Raw genomic sequence first — 20,348 nt, 5'->3', positions numbered from 1 at the left:
AATGTTTTGGCATAATGAGGATAAGGCGTTGATGTCGTACTGTACCCGAAATGCGTTTTAGACACAAAAAGCCGACTGATCCATGCCGACATGATTGAAAGTTTTAACAGAGGAGACTCGTTTGCGGGACGCAGGCTCACTGCTTGCGCGTCTATGTCTCATTATTGTGGAAGCATTGCAGCCGCTCTTATGCAAAACTCTTATCTGGTACGACCATTCGACGCGGAAACATCGTTGTTAACAAATGAGATTTGTAATCGAGATGTGGAGGCCGCAGAGGTCTCGGACAATCACGTCCCTGTCGCGCGATGTTTTCATCCACACTGCATCAGCACCAATACTGAGGGAGGAACCGATACCGCGGTGTACGTGATCCTCCTCGGCAGAGAGCAGCGTCTGGGAATCTCTCTGTTCAACCATAAACTGCAGCCCCATTGGACCACACCCCACCCCTCCTTGGCACGGGTCCCTGCCTCATCCACACACAAGACAATGGCTATTACCCAACACACCTGGGTTCTGGGCTCCAGTCTTTTCTTAATATGTTTTAAATCTCCGCATAAGGTATGTCTTCCATAGGGCTTACGCTACCATTTGCTCTAATAAATTCTTTTGGCAGGGTTGGAAGCAAGCTGCTTCAGAATTCCCTGGAGAGGTATAGGGATCGGAGAGGCCGTGGCATCCGGAAATATGAGGATAAATCTCAGGTAATCCTGCAGGACCAGGGGCCTGCAAATCAGCACTCTTCCAACTGGAAACATTTCTCAATTCTTCATCTTAATTTAACTTTCTTCCTTGCCCTTGTTTTAAGCTGGTGATTTGGAGCGCTGTAATTAGCACCGACATTTGATCGGAAGGGCTCTGTGAAAGCGGGATGGAGAGTATCTAAAGGCCCCGAACAAGCAGAGAGAAAGGAGGCGATAAGCAAATCAAATTAATGACAATGAGTGTTTGTGGAGGGTAAGGCGGGGTGTGTGTGTGGGGGGGTGGTACTTATTTGTGTGTGTGTGTGTGGGTGCCTGTCATGTGTGCCATGTTAAACACTTCAGTCACCGATGAGAAGCTAATCCAGTTGCTCTGTGTCTCCAACCGCTCCCTGATTATACAACTGAACCTCACACACGCACACACACACACACACACACAAGCACACACACACACTCACACACACACACACGCACGCACGCACGTACACACACACATGCACGCACACGCGCGTGCACGCACGCACACACATACACACTCACACACACACACACACACACACACACACACACACACTCACACACAGGAGAGCAAAGGAGCATCCCCCGTTAAAGCTCACTCCAACAAGAGGGTAATTAAGATACCCTTCCTCTCACACACCACACACACACACAAAAAAAATTAAGTGTTGTTTAATGGAGTGGCTTGACGGTGTTCATTTCAAATTGTCTCCACTCTGAAGGCATGACGTGGCCTACCGTGGTGCCCCGGGCCTGTGGGGGAGACACAGGGCACGGCACTCTTATTACCCACAGGCCTCGCCGTGTGCCTGCAGCTCAGGCCCTCCTGCCTGGGACACTCACCGCTGTAGCGCATGGCCTCCTCGCTCATTACTACAAGTAACAGATCGACTCCCCTAATTTCTTGTGTGAAACTTTTGGCAGAGAGGGTAGATTTGTGGACAGCCAGCATCTGTGAACCGCAGACTGAGGCCAAACTTCGCAAGAACCCACCCCCCATCACATCTGCAGCTGCAGTATCTCTCTGATGGGGTTTCGGATCTTACAGCTTTGAAGGTACGAGAGGACCCGAGCCATTAGTACAAGAGGCTGACCATTTATTTATGTTTTTAGTAAATTTTTTATTCATTGAAAGTGATGGGGGGGGGGGGGGGGGGGGTTGATAAATATCCACTTGGGACAACCAAAATCTAGATTTATGACCATAAATATCCCCTTGTGTTTCTCTCTGAATGGACACGTCTGTCCCCCCTCCCAACTCTGTGTTAAAGAATATTATATTTATAAAAAATGTCACCTTTATATAAAATATATTTAAAAACCACATTTGTTTGTTAACATATTTTCAGCGCTTTACACTGTATCCTTTATTTGCTAATATATTCTCCGTGCTTCCTCTGTTTGTCCTTGGAGGTGGTATGGTCTGTAATAGCTTCTGTGTTCTACTCACATGTGTACATTTCAGGGTTGTGCCATACACTGGAATTATGTCTGAATATCATCTTCACTGACTCTTTTTGCTCCATAAGAGTTTAATTGTTAGTTTTGACACTCGCTCAGTAGATTAATGGAAGGAAAGAAGCCATGGAAATGAATTAAGATGAGGAAAAATGTCATTGATGAATAAATCAAAAGTTTCATGCATTTGCCTATCTTTTTATAAGTGGAATATAGTTAGATAACTCACTGCAGCTTCGTTAGATAATGCTGGGAGTTTTAAAGCAGTTCATTCAGCATATTTTCGTTGTCTTTCGTTGCATTTTCTACACGCTTTGCCTTCTTTTGAGAGACGGCGTCGGCTCTGACGGTTTCCGCCGAAATATTCATTATGCACCCCAGTGGTGTTCATCAAAGTTGAGATGAATTTGAGACCTGTTCAACATCACTGTATATGCTATTGAAAATTACAACCCCTCCTAGTGGAGGTTTATACTGTGTTCCATTAATTCCCTAACTGGCATGGGTCATGTAAATGTGTGTGTGAGCGAGACAGAGAGAGAATCATTGAAATAAGCCACCCTCTGAGTCTCAGTGGCTGGGGTCTTTGTCCCACCCCCTTGGGGCCCCTATCAGGGCCAGAATTCCTCCACGTGTATTTGTGTGTGTGTATGGGAGCCTCGCCGGGATAGCTTAAGACAAAGGCAGCACTCTTGCCAGCTGCATCCTACCTAAAGTGACACATTTGTTCCCCTTGCTGTGTGCGGCGTCTGTGGGCCACTGGGGCGAGTGTGTCCCCGGCTCTGGAGAGGGCCCTCGGGAGACTGGAAAGTGAATAAAGAAAAAAAAAAAACAGGAATGGAGAGAATAGGCATTTTTTTCATGCTTTTTGTGTGTGTGTGTCTAATGCCGTTTCCAAAAATAATGTGGGCTCTAGAACCAGGTTCTATAGGAAACACACACACACACACACACACACACACACACACACACACACACACACACACACACACACACACACACACACACACACACACACAGCGTGTTTTGGGGAGCCTTGTTGTGAGTACCTGATTCTTCAGCTCCCTTTTCCCCCCTCATCTCCCTTTAAAAATCAGCAAATCCATTTGCTAAACAGCTGCACCTCTGTGCAGAACAGATAACAACCTGGGCCAGGCTGGCTGTACTGTGACTACTGCCTGATAGGCCCAAATCTCTGGCCTTTTTTTTTTAATGCTAATGACGAAGGAACTCTTCTCAAGCCAAAAATGCTCGTGTAGATCTGTCAATTGCTATTTTGACAGATATTTGCTTGTAAGTACACACAACACTTGTTCTCCGAGTCTTATCTCCCCCGCTGCAGAACACTGACCTACATTGCATCAAGCACAATGCGCCAAACAAACACGCTCCACTCAATGCCGTTTTTTTTCTCCTCCCTTTTCACCTTAAAAGGCAGATTGAGCTCAGTCAAATGGTTGAAAATCCAATAAACAGAAGGTATTCTCTCCGAAATAAAAAGCGTGTCATTTAAAAAGGAGAATCTTCCGCCCATCTCAAAGCGTTTCAACACTGCTTCAAGGGCTGCACTGCTGCCTTGGCTGTAGTAGAATATATACACGAGATAAAGCTCCCACAGTTACCAGTTGAGCTGCTGCACACTTCCGAACCACGGTGTGCCTGCGCGCGCGGTGTGCGCATGCAGCGTGTGTGCGTGCGTGCGCGCGCGCGCGCGCCTGCCCGCGTACCCGTATTGTCTCGGGTGGACTCACGGAGCGATTCTCTCCTTGTTATTTCCTCGATACACAGTGTAACGCGGTCAACTGCTAAACAGACAAAGTCTTTGTCGCAGCGCTTCGACGTACACGTACACATCCATCACCATCCTAAATCCTGTTTTCCCGAGTTAAATACGGGGAAAGTCTTTAAAGATCTCGTTATATCTACAGCTGTGGAGAGGGTTGTGAAAAGTATTAAGTCGAGAGGGTCTGCGATATTGTGGAATGTAAAGAAAGGAAAAAAACTATTTTAGCCCTACAATAGCATTGAGAAGCAGTCTAGAGCAGAGTAAACATTTTGTTCCTGCAAACAGCTCAACGCCAATCAGCGATTAATGAGGCGCAGTCGAAATCCAGCGGCTGAGGGGAGTTAAACGGCGCTGAATTAAGGAGCAATATCATCCCTCGCGCAGGTGCTCACCGAACGAATAACCGCTTTAATTACTGTTATTCAATCATTCTCTTTTTTTCTCTCTCTTTCTCCAACCCCCACCCCTCCAACAACTCTGCTATGGCATTATCAGTTTTTCTTGTCAATTTACAAACGCCTATCACGGCGTAAACGCACGCCGCTTGTCTGCCGGCGGTGCCCGGTCATACGTGACCTAAAAACGTTCCTCCAGCTAAGGGACGCTCGTTGTGAGGAGCTCGGAGAAAGAGACGCACAACAAGGTGACGTGCCCAACGTAAGACTACAGACTCGATAGGTTCTTATCGTGGTCTGCGTTATCTGACGGAGATCCGCGAGGTATTCTTTCATGGGCGCATCTGTGCATGATGGGTGCTCACCACGGTGGGTGGAAAAGGGGGGGGGGGGGTGCACACCTGCTACTGCATTTACCTCCACAATAGAGATTATTTGGTTTAGGACACAATTGATGTCTTAAGAAGTCGTTGAATGTCACTGCCAACAGGGTGAGGCAGCGGTGTAGGTTTAATTTCAGCTTTCGGGGAGGGGGGTGCACTGCTCGCACCACCCAACCACCTAACCCCTCCACCCTCCCTCCAAAAAAATGTATGGGTTGAGAACTTCACAGTCGAAGAATGGAAGTCATGTCTTAAATGCTGCTGAATGTTGGGTAAGCACAAAACAGGATGGGGAAGATGAAAGCACCCTTATCAACCCGTGCCATCAGACTCCTGTACACTGAGGCCAACACTGCTGGCTTCCTCACATGGTGGCCTAGTATGTAAAGCCTGATTTCACATCTGCAGAGTAGTTCTGAAGCAGCTCCAAACCAGGTGGATATGTGGAACAGCAGACTGTCAGGCAGCCTATAGTCAGAAGGACTGGGCCTGGCGTAGGCCACTATAGGACTATTAGGTGTGAGAACTTTCTTCTTACGCTTTGTTTGGAAGCTTCCACAGATCATAATCAGAAGAAGTCATTCGGCAGCCATCAGACGTCTTTAATTCACATTTTAGCAGAGGTCTAAGGCTCCCTCTCTTGGACTGCGCTGCAGACAGTGAGGACAATGTAATTCATTCACTCACTGGCCCGCTGCAGAAGAGAGAGGCGTCCCCACAACAATGGCAGAGTGTGATTGAGTCGATTAACACCAGCTAAACACCATGCTCTCCCTCAGAGCCCATGAAGGGACGTACGTCAGTGGAACCGTTCACTGACAAGCCCCCCGGTCCCTGGGGAATGCTGATAGAGACGTTCCTGCAGCACAGAGGAGCCTGCTTGGTGCTTTCATCTCCTCTTATATAACGTTTGGGTATAACGGTAGTGGGGCATGTTTGCGGTGTCGAGGCAGGTTGTTGTAAGGTTGCCACGTGTGGAGGAATGCAGCGGGTCTAATCAAATACAAAATGCTGGATAAAGATAGAGAACTGTTGTAGTTACATATGCAAATATTATATAGACATTATTTTCACCTAAATAATTTCAACATGGGGAAATGTTAAAATAGTTTTAGGCAGATCCATTCATATATATATATATATAAATATATATATATATATATATATATATATATATATATATATATATATATATATACACACACACACACACATAATTAGTGAAAAAATGCAAAATAGAAGATATGTCCTGGTGGAAACGTTTTAAAGGTAATGACATTTGTCCACCTGAGTGACAAATTTGCTTGCACTTTCTCTGAGGTGCCATCTACCCACACAGCACTGGCAGTTCTTGGTGTGATACCCAGAGCCTGTAGCGCAGCGGGGATGTCCTGACATGGAGCAGGTCTCCGGGGTCGTGCTCTCAGACAAAGCCCCCATCTCATTCCCCACAGACCCTTACTCTGTCCTCACAGTCCTAGCAAATGAGATTCTGTTGCTTATTTAACAATGCACTTACTCTGGGAAACACACACCTGCTGTACACTCTAACACACACACGCAGAGAGAGAGAGAGAGAGAGAGAGAGAGAGAGAGAGAGAGAGAGAGAGAGAGAAAGAGAAAGAGACTGTCTTATACACTCCTGATCCGCAGACAGAGCCCATCCCCAGGAAGTGTCAGCGTCACCCCCTTTTGTTTCCTTGTCTGTACAAAAACATTTTCATTTTCAGCCAGACCATTGTTCTCGTCTTTGTTTCCGACACATCCGGCACCTATTTGTTCGTCTTGTAATTGAAGGGTTTAAAAGTATCCATGTCTTTTTGTTTGTTTGTTTGTTTTTTTTAAGAAAGCCTTGTTTTTTTTCCTACCTCAAAAATCTCGTGTGTTTAACGAGATTAAAACGGGTTTTGCTCACAAAAATAAACTTGATCCCTGAAATCTGGTTACAGGCTTTTACCATTTCTAACTCGGCTAAAATTACCTAAAGTTTCATGACAAATTCCCTCCATGCGTTTTACGAAACAGACAACTAAATTTATCATGAAGTTTTATTGTACACAACACGCTCTCAATTTTGATTTCAATTCCTGGACAAGTCTCCTTGTTGCCTCCTTTGAGGTAAAGGGAAGCGCAAACTTGAACTATTGCGCTGTCACGGCGGCGCGCGCAGGGGTCTCGCGCTCAGCTGACAGTTGAGTCCTCCTCTCCAACCACCATTGTTCCCACCGCCCCGATATTTAATCCTGTCATGCTCGTACTCATTTACATCCTTGTAGCATTTGAATAATTAAGTGCGCGGATAACTGCTAAACGCATTTTTAACTGGTTCCGAAAGCACCTATCGCCGCATTTTAAAATCCCACGTTGTTTCTGTTCAGCGTTATGATTAAAACTGAGCATTGACGCCGTGGGAGTGCATGGGTTAGTCAGTGGTGGGGCCCGTTTGACTGTACCGATCCCAGCACCCGTCACACACGGTAATGCCCCATCAGACAGCCACCTGAGAGCGGCCGTCATTACGGAACGAGCAAACGGGCGAGTGCAAGAGGCGCCTCTCATTTAACCAAACGAGCTCTCCACTCCGCAGACTAGATGAGATGGAAGGAACCCAGGGAGAGAGTAAGAGAGGTTGTTCTAAATTTTTCAAACGTTAGCAAAAAATGAAAGATAAAAAAATAGACGTAATGGTACTTTATCGACAAGCTTCTGTTTATTTAGCGCCTTAAACCTGTGAGGTCTGTCTTGAATGTTGAAAGCCTGGATGAGCGATACAGATGAACTATGTAGCCTATGTTGTCAGTTAATATGTTCATTGAGTTTTTGATAGCCACAGCTCTCTCAACATAAATTGGTGAAGAATATACATTGATATGCAGCATACAGTGGGCATGTTTTAAAGTTGGACTTGCTCTCTTTTGATATCATACATAAACATGCTGTGAAAAAAGACACGAACAGGTCACAACTAACAAGATACTCTCACAGTAGCATTCAGAGGGCCTCTAAAGGTCAGACCCGAACAGGAAACCCCAAAATATTAGAATTACTGGCCTTCTGTGAATTGCTGCTCTGATGTTTGTCTCACGGTCATTGTGTCCCATATCACCATTGTCCTTCCTGTATGCTACCACTGAGTGTGTTGCAGAGGCCCCTTGGGTCAAAGCTCTGGGGTCCTTTTTTAAGAGTCTTTCTTCTCTGCAGGATCCCTTCACTCATGCAGACTCTCTTGGGTGGGAAATCCTAGATTGTGGCTTCTTGCATAATTGAAGGCTTGCTGGCTGCTGGCGGAGCGTTGTTCAGACTGAGTCGCTATGGGCAAGCGTGCAAGCAAGCATGCAAGCAAGTGTGCAAGCAAGCGTGCAAGTAAGTGTGCGTGCTTGCGTGCGTTTGTGGAGGCAGGCGGATGCAAGTGTGCATACGCGCATATGGACAAGTGTGTGAGTCCTGTGAGCTCCTAGAAGCCTCTTCTGAGGTGGACACGGTGCAGGAGAGCAGCAGCTATAGTGGGCCGGTACTCAGAAGAGCTTCCACCTCAGACGGAGCGGATGGAGGAAAAAGGAGACAGGGGAACGATTTAGTGGTCATATTATTGTATAAAAGAAAGAAAGAAAGAAAAAGGCTTTAATAAGTTCCAAATGTTTACTCTGAAATCCCCAGGAGGACTGATGTCACTAAATCTAATTTATACATTTAGAAAATGTGTCTGTTATAGGCAAGATTTACAAACTGAATTTTAAACCATGGACCCATATGTTAATGTTCCTTAATGCCAGAAGTTTAAAGGAAAGAGATCTGTTTGAAGAAGCAGATAAATAATATTTTGAGAATAAAGAATCTGGTTTGCAGCAGCAAATTGGGTGAATACAGCTATAGACTGGAAACTACCCAGAGTAGGGAAAAGGCTTCCTTTAAAAAGTAAGAATCTACTTCCTTAATTACCACTATGTCAATTGCTAATGTAGCATCCAGGCATTTAATATACACTCTGACTGCATCCATGCTCACATTTAAAAATGACATTCAAATATATTTAGTGGGTTGGTTAAAATCCAGCGTTGCTTTCATTTGTGAGTTTTTCCATGTTTTGCAACTATATTTTTTATTTTGTTCCACAAAATTTCTCCATCACAAATTGTGCCACTGAATTCAAAGCACAGACAACTATTAAACCATTTAAGCTGTGCACTTAAGAGTGTACTGTGGCTTAGGGAAATAACATTTTCAATTTGTACCATCTTTTGAGAGTCATTTTAAGCAGCACACTGCCTCCAACCCACCAAGAACTTTTGGTGGTATTTTTGCCAAGTGAGCAGAGCTTCCTCCTTGTGCCGATGGCCTGAGCAGGATCCAGAGATCTAACAGATAACACAGAGTTGAAATCATTTGGCACATCTTCCTAAATAATAAGAGAATAATGAGGTGGAAATTCAGCAGAGAGATAAATTGCAGGTCCGTTTTAATTTTCACTTGTTTATTTATTTACATCACCAAATGCTCTCCCAAAAGAATTTATTGGGTTAGTTGGTGTTACATATGGTGCAGTCTTGCCAAACATAATGAAATACACACAGTCATATAGAGAACACAACACGCTGGCACTACACACAGGTTGCAACCTGTGTATTTTAATAAATGGTTGCCTGTGTGCAAGTGCACTTTGCATTTTTCAAGATTAAAACAACACTGAGCGCTTCCTCTCTGGTTCCGGTGCAGTTGGTCTATTTTCTAGAAGACATGACCTCCTAAAGCACCCGTTAGGAGATGGCGGGAAGAGAGGGAGATTAGCCGCCATGCCATGTGAAAGCAGTCCTCTCGTTTGCCGGCTTGTAATCGCTCTGAATTCCATCCTCGCAACATGGCGGATTTGGGTGGGAAAACGGGAACGGGAGGGGGGGGGGGGGGGGGGGGCACATCTATTAGGCTAGTAATTGCGGCATGATTAGCAGATGCCGAGTGTTTGGCACAGATCAGGTTTTCCTCGAGTTTGGAAGAAGTCTGCCCACTGCTACCTCCTGATACAATACAACAGTCAGAACAGCAATACATCCTTCACGTCTTCCCCTGTCTCTCTCTCCTTTCTCCACCCCCCATCTCCTCCTCTCCTATCAATCGTTCCCCTCCTCCTCCTCCTCCTCCTCCTCCTCCTCCTCGCTCCTCTGCTTGGCTGGAACAGGCCCAGCTGGCTTCATTAGGCTTCTACGCTATTCCAGATCTGCTGTTTTTGTCTGTTGCACATTTCTCTACTGTTTTATCTTAAGCGCTGTCCATCCCGCTCCCTCATAAATATTTCTCTGGCGTTTCTGCATCCAAACACACACCCACACACACACGCATGCTTACACACACACTGGCTGCTATTGAAACAATTCGTATGGCCATTGTACGTTTGTTTTTTTAATTAATCTTTGTGTCCTGTGTTTCTACAGACTCTCACTGTTTGTGATCAGTTGTGAATGGATTTAAGTAGGAGGAGAGGAAGGATGTTCATATTATCTGCTGGTTGTGATGGAAGAAATGTTTACTCATAACAGTATTTTCTCCTTCAGTTATACTAAAAACTCAAATGTATGAGGCTTCCAAGCTTTTTTTATGTATTGAAAGGATGCCTGATCGGTTTCTCCATAAACACTTACGATTGGTCAGCGACTCCCTAACACTGCCCTAGGCAATAGGACGCATTTCAATTATTAATTATGTCCCTCCCTCACATTGGCTAACAAAACATTCATCTTTCCCTCAATTGCTTTTATTAATTCACTTAGATTCACCAGGAGCCTCACCAAATATTCACTAGATCTGCAGTCTACAAGTATCGCACGCTATACTTCCAATAAGACGTTATGGAAAGAGGATGGAGGGACAGGCTGGTTGCTGTGGCATCTGACAGCTATGTTGAGCCTCTGTGTGTGTGTGTGTGTGTGTGTGTGTGTGTGTGTGTGTGTGTGTGTGTGTGTGTGTGTGTGTGTGTGTGTGTGTGCGTGTGTGTGTGTGTGTGTGTACGTGTGTGTGTGTGTGTGTGTGTGTGTGTGTGTAACAGGAATGGCAGCCAGATGGCTGCTAGAAGCTCAGGGGAGGGAGGGTGAGTCTGAGCTGCCACCACTGGCACTCGAAGCCCCATTCTGACCTCCCTCTCCCTCGAAGGGCGAGACCCTGGCCTGCTCCACGTGTCTGACAGCACGGCGTGACCTGCAAAGGCACCGGTGCAGAACGCAGGATCACCGCGGCTTATTCGGCAGCAGCACAGGGGGAGTGTTTGTAGCTTTTAGGGTTATAGGTGTCTCCTCCGCCATGTCCTGCAGTATCGCCCACTTCATCTTAGTGTGGGAAAGGTGAAGCCTCATCAGTGTATCGGCTGATTTAAATACCTGAGAAGCGCACTTTCCTCCTGCAAAGACGTTGAGTCCAACCGCAAGAGAAACGAGACGTAATTGAGAAACCGTGAGACGTAAAGAGAAAGTAAGGTCTCCTGTTCACTGGAGCGTACCTAGGCACGTCTTTGATTCTAGCACAAGGCTGCTTTGTGAAATGATCTAATACGATGAGTTATTTATGGTCTGTCATTATTTATTTATTTGATTATTTTGTAAATTATTTATCTATTGAATTATTAATTCATCTTCATGACAAGGCTTGAATTATGTATGACTTAATTTGAGATTATTGCATTCAGATGCCACATTGTTGCTGGGTTGGCTCTCATTCTCACGTCAAGGCACACGAGGAAATTAAATCTGCCTCCCAGGCCATTCTGTCTTCATTTGAAGCCAAGCTGAGACAGGTTACAACAAGGACACAAACGTCTGATCAAAATGAAAACATTCATATAGATCTTTATCTAAAGTCCAGAAACATGCCGTGATCATTGTCAGCTTCACTGACCTCTTGTTTTTCTATTATCTGCCCAAATCTGAAAAAGAAATCTATAAACAGCATTTTCCGTTTGCACCATTTGAAAACAATTTAAAGTCGGTTTAAAGAAATACTTTAAAATAGTTAATCAGATGATGATTGAGTGGCAGCTAAGGGCATTCATTAACACGAGTGCATATTTATATCACACTAACTTGACTGCACTTTCTTCACTATTAGCAGTTCTAACCTACAATAAAGAAAGGGCAAGACATGATGGAGATAGTTTCAGATTTATTTAAGTGGTGATATATTCTTCAGCAAACGTTCCATTTTGTTAATTGGAAATTGTCGGTGCTGTTTTTCTGTATAAAATAAATTCTGTGCCTCAAGACTTTTGACACAAACGGCAAGTCCAGTAAACTTTCACACAACCGTAAAATTGAGACAACCGTTAATTGGACAAAAGCAACACACCTAGGCAGGCATACAGGTTTACCATGTTATTTCATGTATAAAGCATCCAGAAAGTAATTGGTAATATTTTACCACTTTTTTTGAAGTCATATTCCTCACGATTACTCTTTTACCATGACAGACGGCTCTTTTGTTCTCTTGTGCTACACCAAACCTCAACATAGCAATTTGTCACTTTGCAATTGACCCTGAGTGATCTCATCCAGAGTTTTATACTTGAAGAGCAAACACACACAAGCCTTGAAAAATAGCAATTAACCTTCCCATATGAGGGGGGGGGGGGTCATAAAGCAAAATGATAAGATTACTCCCAGTAATATCAGGAAGTTGCACTTAGCTAAATGAATATTTCATCTTTAGTTTCCGTTGTACAGTTCCTTTCATCCGTGGTCCATGCTGGAAGGAGCTCGACCCTTGTGTTCTTTGTGGGTTTGGAGGTTTCATGCTCTCCCAGTTCTGCTGCCTGGCTGGTGTGAAACCCATGGTTGTGCCGGTGCTTAGCGTTGACATATTCAGATAATCGCTTTACGTCTCGCTCTCCTCAAATGTCTCGTTCAGAACCCCTGCAATTCATTTGCAGCATGGCTGCAGGCGGTTCATCATCACTTCCTGCACTATTTAAAACTTGTGAGATTGTCTTGCCAATAAAAATGCAGGAGTAACAGTAAAGGCGGAGATATATGGTAAACTGTACTTCTGTATTCTCCGACTCTCCATAATGAAGCATTCATTATGATTATTTTATAGGTTTGAAGTTTTTAAAAAACTACCAGAATGCATTACTCTGCATAATGAACAGCTGTTGTGGCAACAAGCACATACATTATGCATAAAAAATTATTTCAGTTTTGATTGTGGATGCTGATTTATTGAGACAACTCTAGCTTACTACAGTAATGGATTTGGGATATGCTTCTGTTCTGTTATTTCCATAATTAATAATAGGAGGCAGTACATTATATATGCTTTGTACTTATAAATTGAAGGATACTTTGGCCATAGTAAACACAGTGTTGCATTCAAGCTTAAAACCACAGCAAGTTAATTATGCATCAGAACATGTCTCCAAACCCATAAATACATAATACTCATAATTCTGACAAGCTGTAGCTTCTTTCTGACCAATATTATTTAAAGTGTGCTGTATCCACTGCTATCTACAGCCATACCACGTGTGCCTTAAATAGCTTTGATTAGCCGACATTGCACTAATGAGAGAGCAGGCTGAAAAGGCCTTACATACTCTACAATGCTGCATCACATCATACAGCAGCAAATAAATGGCAGTTATTAGTCTCTCTTGAAGCCCAGATCACTAGAACATATTCACATGTGGGCTGGATCACGTCCCACCCCCCAACTACAAACCAAACTGGAATCACATAGCATTAGCATTGTGCTAGCTGCTAGGTGGCCTACCCTAGCTTATCTTTTTCAGTTTGTCTTAGTTTTTGTTGCTTAGCACTTGTCACCATAGACATGATCACAAATTGTGTTTAGAAATCTCAGCCCAGACCCTTAGTGAAAAGTGGAAGTAACAGTTGCAAAATAGAAACTGACATAAGGAATAAACTTTGTCACAGAGTAAAGTCAGTGCTATTCTGGGTGGCTCCAGTTAGTGAAGTGCTACGCAAAGGAGACATAGATTAAAATATACATAAAAAGAATTCAAAGATTATTTCATCTTTTGTGAGACACTTAAACATTTTTGAGTGAAATATTCTGTGAAAACATGGCGAGTCTTTTTTGTTTCTGGATAGGAGGTAGAGAGACTCTGTATGAAGGACCTTGGGGGTTAGCACTGCACATCGCAAGCGCACAAAATGTCACACGGGGTGGAAAGAAGTTTGACTACACACAACAGAATGAATGATTCGAAGACACGTTGTTGGTTAATTATTTATTGCTGGCCCTGAGCGTGGTTGGGAGCAGCGTAAAAGACGAATAAATCATTTGTGGTGCTGCTGGTTGTCACATCGGATTATTTCTGTGTTTGTGATAAACTGCAGCAACTGCCAGATGCTTCTCCTCCAGTCCTGGGAGGCAGAGTGTCCGGCTTCATCCACCCTCCTCATCCTTGCTGCTTACCCTTTCTCTCCATCTTGCGTCAAACTCCTCACTCTATTGCCTTCAAAATCTGCCTTTAAATTCTTCTTCAAATTTCTCCATCTCTTGACCAAACTCCTGCCAAAGTTCCTCCCGTCTTAGACAAGCTCTGGGTAAGCTCAACCGATTCCCAGCAAAGTCCTGGCTCTATCTGCTGAACTCACACTCTCACTCTTCTCCTCACACTGCCTTGGAGAGAGGGAACGCCACAGAAAGAACATAAAAACATAAAAAAAAAAACCCACGTCAGCCTCAAAGGGCAGTAACAGCCTGCAGGTAAAACCGCAGACATCTAGGTTAATAATCCTTTAGTGATTACTTCAGTGAACAAACTCCCAGTTGTTTAATGCAGTCAAATAATCTCAAAATGTTGTTACAGAGCCTCAGCATGAAGGACAGACCCACTGCTGTATATCATTCTCCCAGAGTACACTGGGCCTCCAAAAAAGATTTCACCAGAGGTGCGACTCTCCCAAGAAACCAAAATGCTCTGACTGGTAGCTGCTGAACTGAACTGAAGTCCTAAAAGGTTTTAAGGAAAAATGTCTTTGAAGAATGTACAGGAAAGGGTCAAAGGGTTAGTAATATAAGTCATTAAGTGTTATATTCACTTAAATTCACACCTTAACCAACAAGCCAAGTGAAGATAATCCCCAAACAGTTGCTTTGGCAAACTGGAACTTTGTACCAAAATTATATTCACCTTCCATTCACATCTACTGCCTTCAGCCTTCTTGGTTAGTATTATTTATAGAACTTATAAATGGCTCTGCACCTAAAACTGTAGAAAGGAACCTGATTGCAATGTGTAATAGAAGTGGGCTTCAACGGAGGGTTCCACCGACTGATCATGGCGTCCTGCGGGGACAATGGCCAGGTTCCCTCCAAAGATCCAGGTTCCCTCCACCTTACCTATATGAGCACCTATACTTGCCATTAACACATGGAAAAAGCCTATTATCTTTATTGCACATATATGTGTAAATATATCATGGGCGTATCTAATAAGATACAGATGACACAATAAGGTTGATGGGTTTTTTTTTTTTTCCCGTTGTTTTTCCTTGTGCGATGGTTGCTTTTCTCTCTCGATGATTTACACCAGTAATGAATGCCGAAGCGGATCCAGACCAGAGGAGCAGTCCTCCTCGGGGACGTCTCAGCTTTCCCCACAGCACGTGACTCTCTCCACAGCCTCCCCTGCACCCCACACCCTCCCCAAAACCACGCGCTCCACATTTCCAAAAAGAAAAGTGATTCAAATGTTAATTAACTGTTACTTACAGCAGCCGACCTCCAGCACATTCGCCACCTGTGCCGGAATGAGACGAAATGGCCCTTGAAGCCGGGAAGTGTTGAGCAAACAGTCTCCTGCACAAGGTGCAATCACGGCACGGAGTGTGCACGGAGAAGGGCGCACGTCTGCCGCACGGCGCCGGAGAAAGGCGCACGTCTGCCGAGCATGGAATCTTATTAGGTAATGACAGAGTAGGTGGTAATCAAGTTGAGATTGTGTTTTTCACAGAAAGGGGACAAAAGGAAGCACTGGATTTGAGGAGCTGCCTTCGAGAAAGAGCAGAGATGAATGCGGAACCAAATTGAAAGCCCCAAGATTTCACGTGCCGAGCTCTGGATCACGCGAAAGGCCCTTATCTTCTCTGCTTTCTTCGGCCCCACGAATTATTTCCTTGAAAACCTGTTATGTGATGAAAGAAAATAATATGTTTTGAATTGTCTTCTATCTGTGCTGATTAAGTCAATGCTCATAATCATAGCTTCTTAACAGCATATCTAATGTCACCCCAGTCTAACCCCCTTTTTATGAACGTATAAATTACGCTGATTAACACTGTTGAGCACTCATATGTATTTTCACTTTATTTCGACACAACAGATTGCATATTGTAGCAATGTGAAAATATGTAACAAGGCGCAAAAATGTCTTTTTAATTCTGTGAGGCAACAACACGTTGCCATTGTTAACATTTCGAGATGTGTCAAAACGTCCACAATTTGTCACACATTCAAATGAGAGCAGAACACAAAAACACCAGGGTGCTTGACAAACAGTTTAATAGGAGTATTAGAGGAGTGTGGCATTGCTGTTGTGGACTCTTGGACCACTCGGAGTGCTTGTGGGTACTCGTCGCCCGTGGATGATGTGTGCAGCTGTGAGGCCTGCCGCTGAGACCTGGTGTTCTGGTCTCATTACTCCTTCCCAGTTCTGTCACTTCTCATGAAGCTGGAATGAAATGTGGCATAATGTTCCTTAGGTCAGACTAGAACCTGAACCAGGACAGTGGATAGACCCAGGTGGACTCTCTGATCATCACCAAGAACGTTTCAATGTGATGACTATACCACAGCTGTGTGTGTGTGTGTGTGTGTGGGGGGGAGGGGGGGGTGGGATGTTCAGAAGCATGGTGGTCTTCCGAACCTTGTGGAAGTGTGGAGTGGAAGCCCATTGGAGAGTTGCAGCTGGTGGAGGTAAACTCATCTGAGATGGAGTGGGTGGAGGTAAACCCATCAGAGGTGGAGTGGGTGGAGGTAAACTCATCTGAGATGGAGTGGGTGGAGGTAAACCCATCAGATGTGGAGTGGGTGGAGGTAAACTGCCCTCTGTCAGCAGCTTTAGGTTCAGACATCACTCCACTCAGGGAGCATTAGATATTAAACACTAATCTCGACTTTGCAACTGACCAGACTAGGACTTAGCAACCTCTCCTCTCCTCTCCATTTAACACCTTCCATTTATTCAGTTTTTGAATTTCCTGTTTTTTTCACTGGGAGGTAATGACAAACTGAATGGATGCTGAAACTAGTTATGGGCATTACCAGCGCCTCCCCTTAAAAAAGGAGCTTACTCTATTATTTTTATGATCTCCTGAGACCAACAAGATCTTCTCATTTTAGAATTATCTAGGGTATATTTAAGACTTCCTTATTTCTCCTAAGGGTTTCTTAACAGCAATAAAGAGATGAAACAAAGATAAAATTCAGAGACATATTTTAGTCATATCTAAGACGATTTCAGCAGCATTTTAAAAACTGTAAATATGGTCATTTTAGTTCAGCTTTCAATACATCCAGTGAATATTTGTAGCAAAAACGGTAAGAATATATTGAGATCAGTTCAAGGTTGACATGAGTACATCATACTCATCATACTCAGCATCATCATTGGAGCAGTGTTGTCACGGTTTCCCCCATCTGTCTCTCCACCCCCACCCACCCCACCCCCTGTCTCTGCCTCTCTGTGTTCTGTGCCTCCATAGTCTCGTGTCTCTTGATTTTGTTTTAGTTCTTTCCTCTTGCCCTGCTCTTCCTCCTTGCCATCTACTTCATCTGACTCGTCTTTAACCCCTTCCACTAATTGCCTCCAGGTGTTCCCATTTGCCCCTTTCACGTGGTAATACCCTGTCTTGGACTGGTTTGGTTGTTAGTCTCGTGTGAATATGTTTGTACTCCTTGTCAGGATATTTGCTTTGGTCATTTACCTTCTTTCAGTCTTTTTCTTTTTTTCTGTCCTTATTTTTCCGTTTCAGTCATCCGTTCCCTAGCTTGTTTAGTTTAGTATTTCATTAGTTGCTGGATATTTACCATGCACTCCAATAAATGTCACTCTCTCTGCCATGTTACCAGTATATGAGCAACAAGATCCAAAGTGTGTGGTGTCTCTTGTTGAGCTCATGTTGCACTACTAGAACATATACAACATTTACCAGCTACCCTACGACCCTACGGCCTTGTGGGTGCTGGCAGTTGAGCTGAAGGAGCACACAGCAGTGTCTACAAGACAGGTGTTTAAAGGTGTTTTCACGCACCTGTCATCTGTGCCTGGCCTTCCATATTATGACATATCTTTCTAGCACCCCGACAAGAAACTAAATATGTAACTCAGAAATAATTGCTAACTTGTAAACTGTAGCCATGAACTGTAATTCAATGCATTTGTTTTCCATTCAAATGTTCGAATGATGTGAAAAATGTGGACATGATATTGAGGAATGAAAAACCAAAAGGAAAGCAACACATTTGATTTGTGGTTTAAATTTTCGATTTGAAATAGTAATATTCTGGGATAAATATAATAGAAGGACTTTGGTGTTGAGATGAACCTGAGACAATGACATCTGATCTAATTGCATGTGAGAAATCTGTGATTTTAAAAATTATCGGAAATCGTTTCTAGTCACAAGAATTTTCTTTTAATGTTATATTTTGACAAGAAATGTGACGAAGACAAACGGAGACAACAGTTATAGAGTTTTAAAAACTTATGTTTGATCAGTGAAATAAATTCTGGTCAAATGTCTTGTGACATTTCACATTTTCATGTTTCATACATCCAGACTACTGTGTGTACAAATATTTCATTAAATAACTGTAAGATATATAGTGATTACCCTAATGGACATTATGTTTGTGACTCTGTGTGTACTCTGGATTTAGAACAAATTCACTGCTGTTTAAGTGCCCTTGCCATGTCTCATTGATTATTTGATACACCTTAATCACACTTGGATTCAACCTTAATCAAAACCCTGATGGCCAGCAAAGTGAAGTCTTCATTTACAAAGCACCATTACAAAGTCTCCTCTAGTGCCTGTCTCACCTTCCTCTCCAGTGCCTGTCTCACCATCCTCTCCAGTGAGTGTTGCTCTGGGTACACACACAAAACTCACACTTTTCACAACAAGCAAAAGAGATGCTGTCAGACTGCATATGAAATCAAGAGAAAAGGTGAAATCCACCCCTAGTCCTAACCTTCACCATCTGTAACCACTCGCGTCGTTGGGTCCTTCCGAATTTGCAACCATGAGATCACGTGGCGTGAGCTTGTCTCCATCAAAGCCGGTGCTGACCAGGGCAGACACAGAGAGGTTCGTGGGTAGGGGCCGCGGGCGGAGACGGAGGGGTGTGCGATTAGGGGGTGCGGGTGCGGAACAGGCATCCCGCCTGCGTGTCTGCTCGATGACACCTTCCTAATCTGATAACGGATGGGGACAGGTTGTGTTCCTTGTACCTGGCAATTACCTCCCAACCCGCGCCACGCGGATTTCCAAGGATAAGGCCCGTCTTGGCAACCAGCAGGATCCTCAGGAGGATAGTTAAGGGGTGATTAATCATTGTTTAGGCACCGAGTGTGTGTAGAAGAATGGGAACGCGCCGTTTCACACCTCCGAAGCAATTAATCCCGGTGATCTTCGCCAGGTTTGTCTTGTAGATAAGTCGGGGTACAAAACTGTTCCTAATTTATCAACCCACTCATGCCATCGGGCATAAAACACACAATTTATTTCCAATCATTTATAGTCAAATTTTAAAAAGAGTGACTTTGCCACATCCAAGTGTGCCTTATATTAGCATCATATAAACTAAGTACCCCAGATTACAATGGGAATGTTGTTTTATTGTGCACATCTGCTTGAGTCACAATGCATTTTCTCATTTGCAAGCTGAATTTCTGAGTGAACGTGGCATAAATCATTCTGTTAATCAGAAACATAAGTGACATGAAGCCATCTCCTCTCTCAGATAAAAAAGAGCCAGCATATGGCCCAAAAGCCCTCTGCTCTTTTTATTTCCAAGGTATATAACCTACGCAAAAAAACCCTCAACATTATTGGATTGATTTGCATTTTTGTTTCATATGCAGAGAACGGTTATATCCATGTGACTGTATAATGCTAATGGCTTCAATAGTGCACAGAAATTTCAAGCGTTCAAGGTGGAATCTGTTCTTTCTTTGCTTGCGGAATATGTTTATGTCAAAGACGAAATTTTCCTTGACTGAAGATTAATCATCGTGTGAGATATATAACCACTTAAACGTAGTAAATACAGACATTACAAGATCACTGAGTCCATTTCATTGGTGCATCAATTCCACACCAATACCCTTTGAACAACACTATGATGAATGAACGAAAGACAACAAGATGAATTCCTTTATTATGACTACACTCATTCCAGGTCTGGGTTTATGGCTTCTAAATAATATTTGCCTTCTAAAACAAAGGGGTGGTGGTGGAGGAGGAGGCGTATTTGGAGGGGGGGAGTTGGGGGGAGGGGGGCAGGGTGCTGGTTCTGGTGCTGGTGTACACTTTACTTGCCAACAGTAGTAAAATGCTTCTAGTTTTAATTATGTCCACAATATCAGCGGATC

The 20,348-nt window shown here is 43.8% G+C and overlaps 2 long non-coding RNA genes across 2 annotated transcripts; both read left to right on the top strand.

Moving 5' to 3' along the window:
- The first annotated feature begins 3,935 nt into the window (after nt 1-3,935).
- On the top strand, nt 3,936-16,033 carry LOC143518238 (uncharacterized). The gene is made up of 2 exons (XR_013132109.1): nt 3,936-4,612; nt 15,705-16,033. It is a non-coding gene; the product is annotated as an uncharacterized LOC143518238 (long non-coding RNA).
- On the top strand, nt 6,953-12,316 carry LOC143518237 (uncharacterized). Its single transcript, XR_013132108.1, has 3 exons — nt 6,953-7,375; nt 7,949-8,110; nt 10,785-12,316. It is a non-coding gene; the product is annotated as an uncharacterized LOC143518237 (long non-coding RNA).
- Nucleotides 16,034-20,348: the final 4,315 nt, after the last annotated feature.

The sequence above is a fragment of the Brachyhypopomus gauderio genome, chromosome 7 (genome assembly GCF_052324685.1).
Source record: "Brachyhypopomus gauderio isolate BG-103 chromosome 7, BGAUD_0.2, whole genome shotgun sequence".
Taxonomy (NCBI): Eukaryota; Metazoa; Chordata; class Actinopteri; order Gymnotiformes; family Hypopomidae; genus Brachyhypopomus; species Brachyhypopomus gauderio.
The sequence above is the reverse complement of the archived record's forward strand: the minus strand, read 5'-3'. Positions and strand labels throughout refer to the sequence as shown.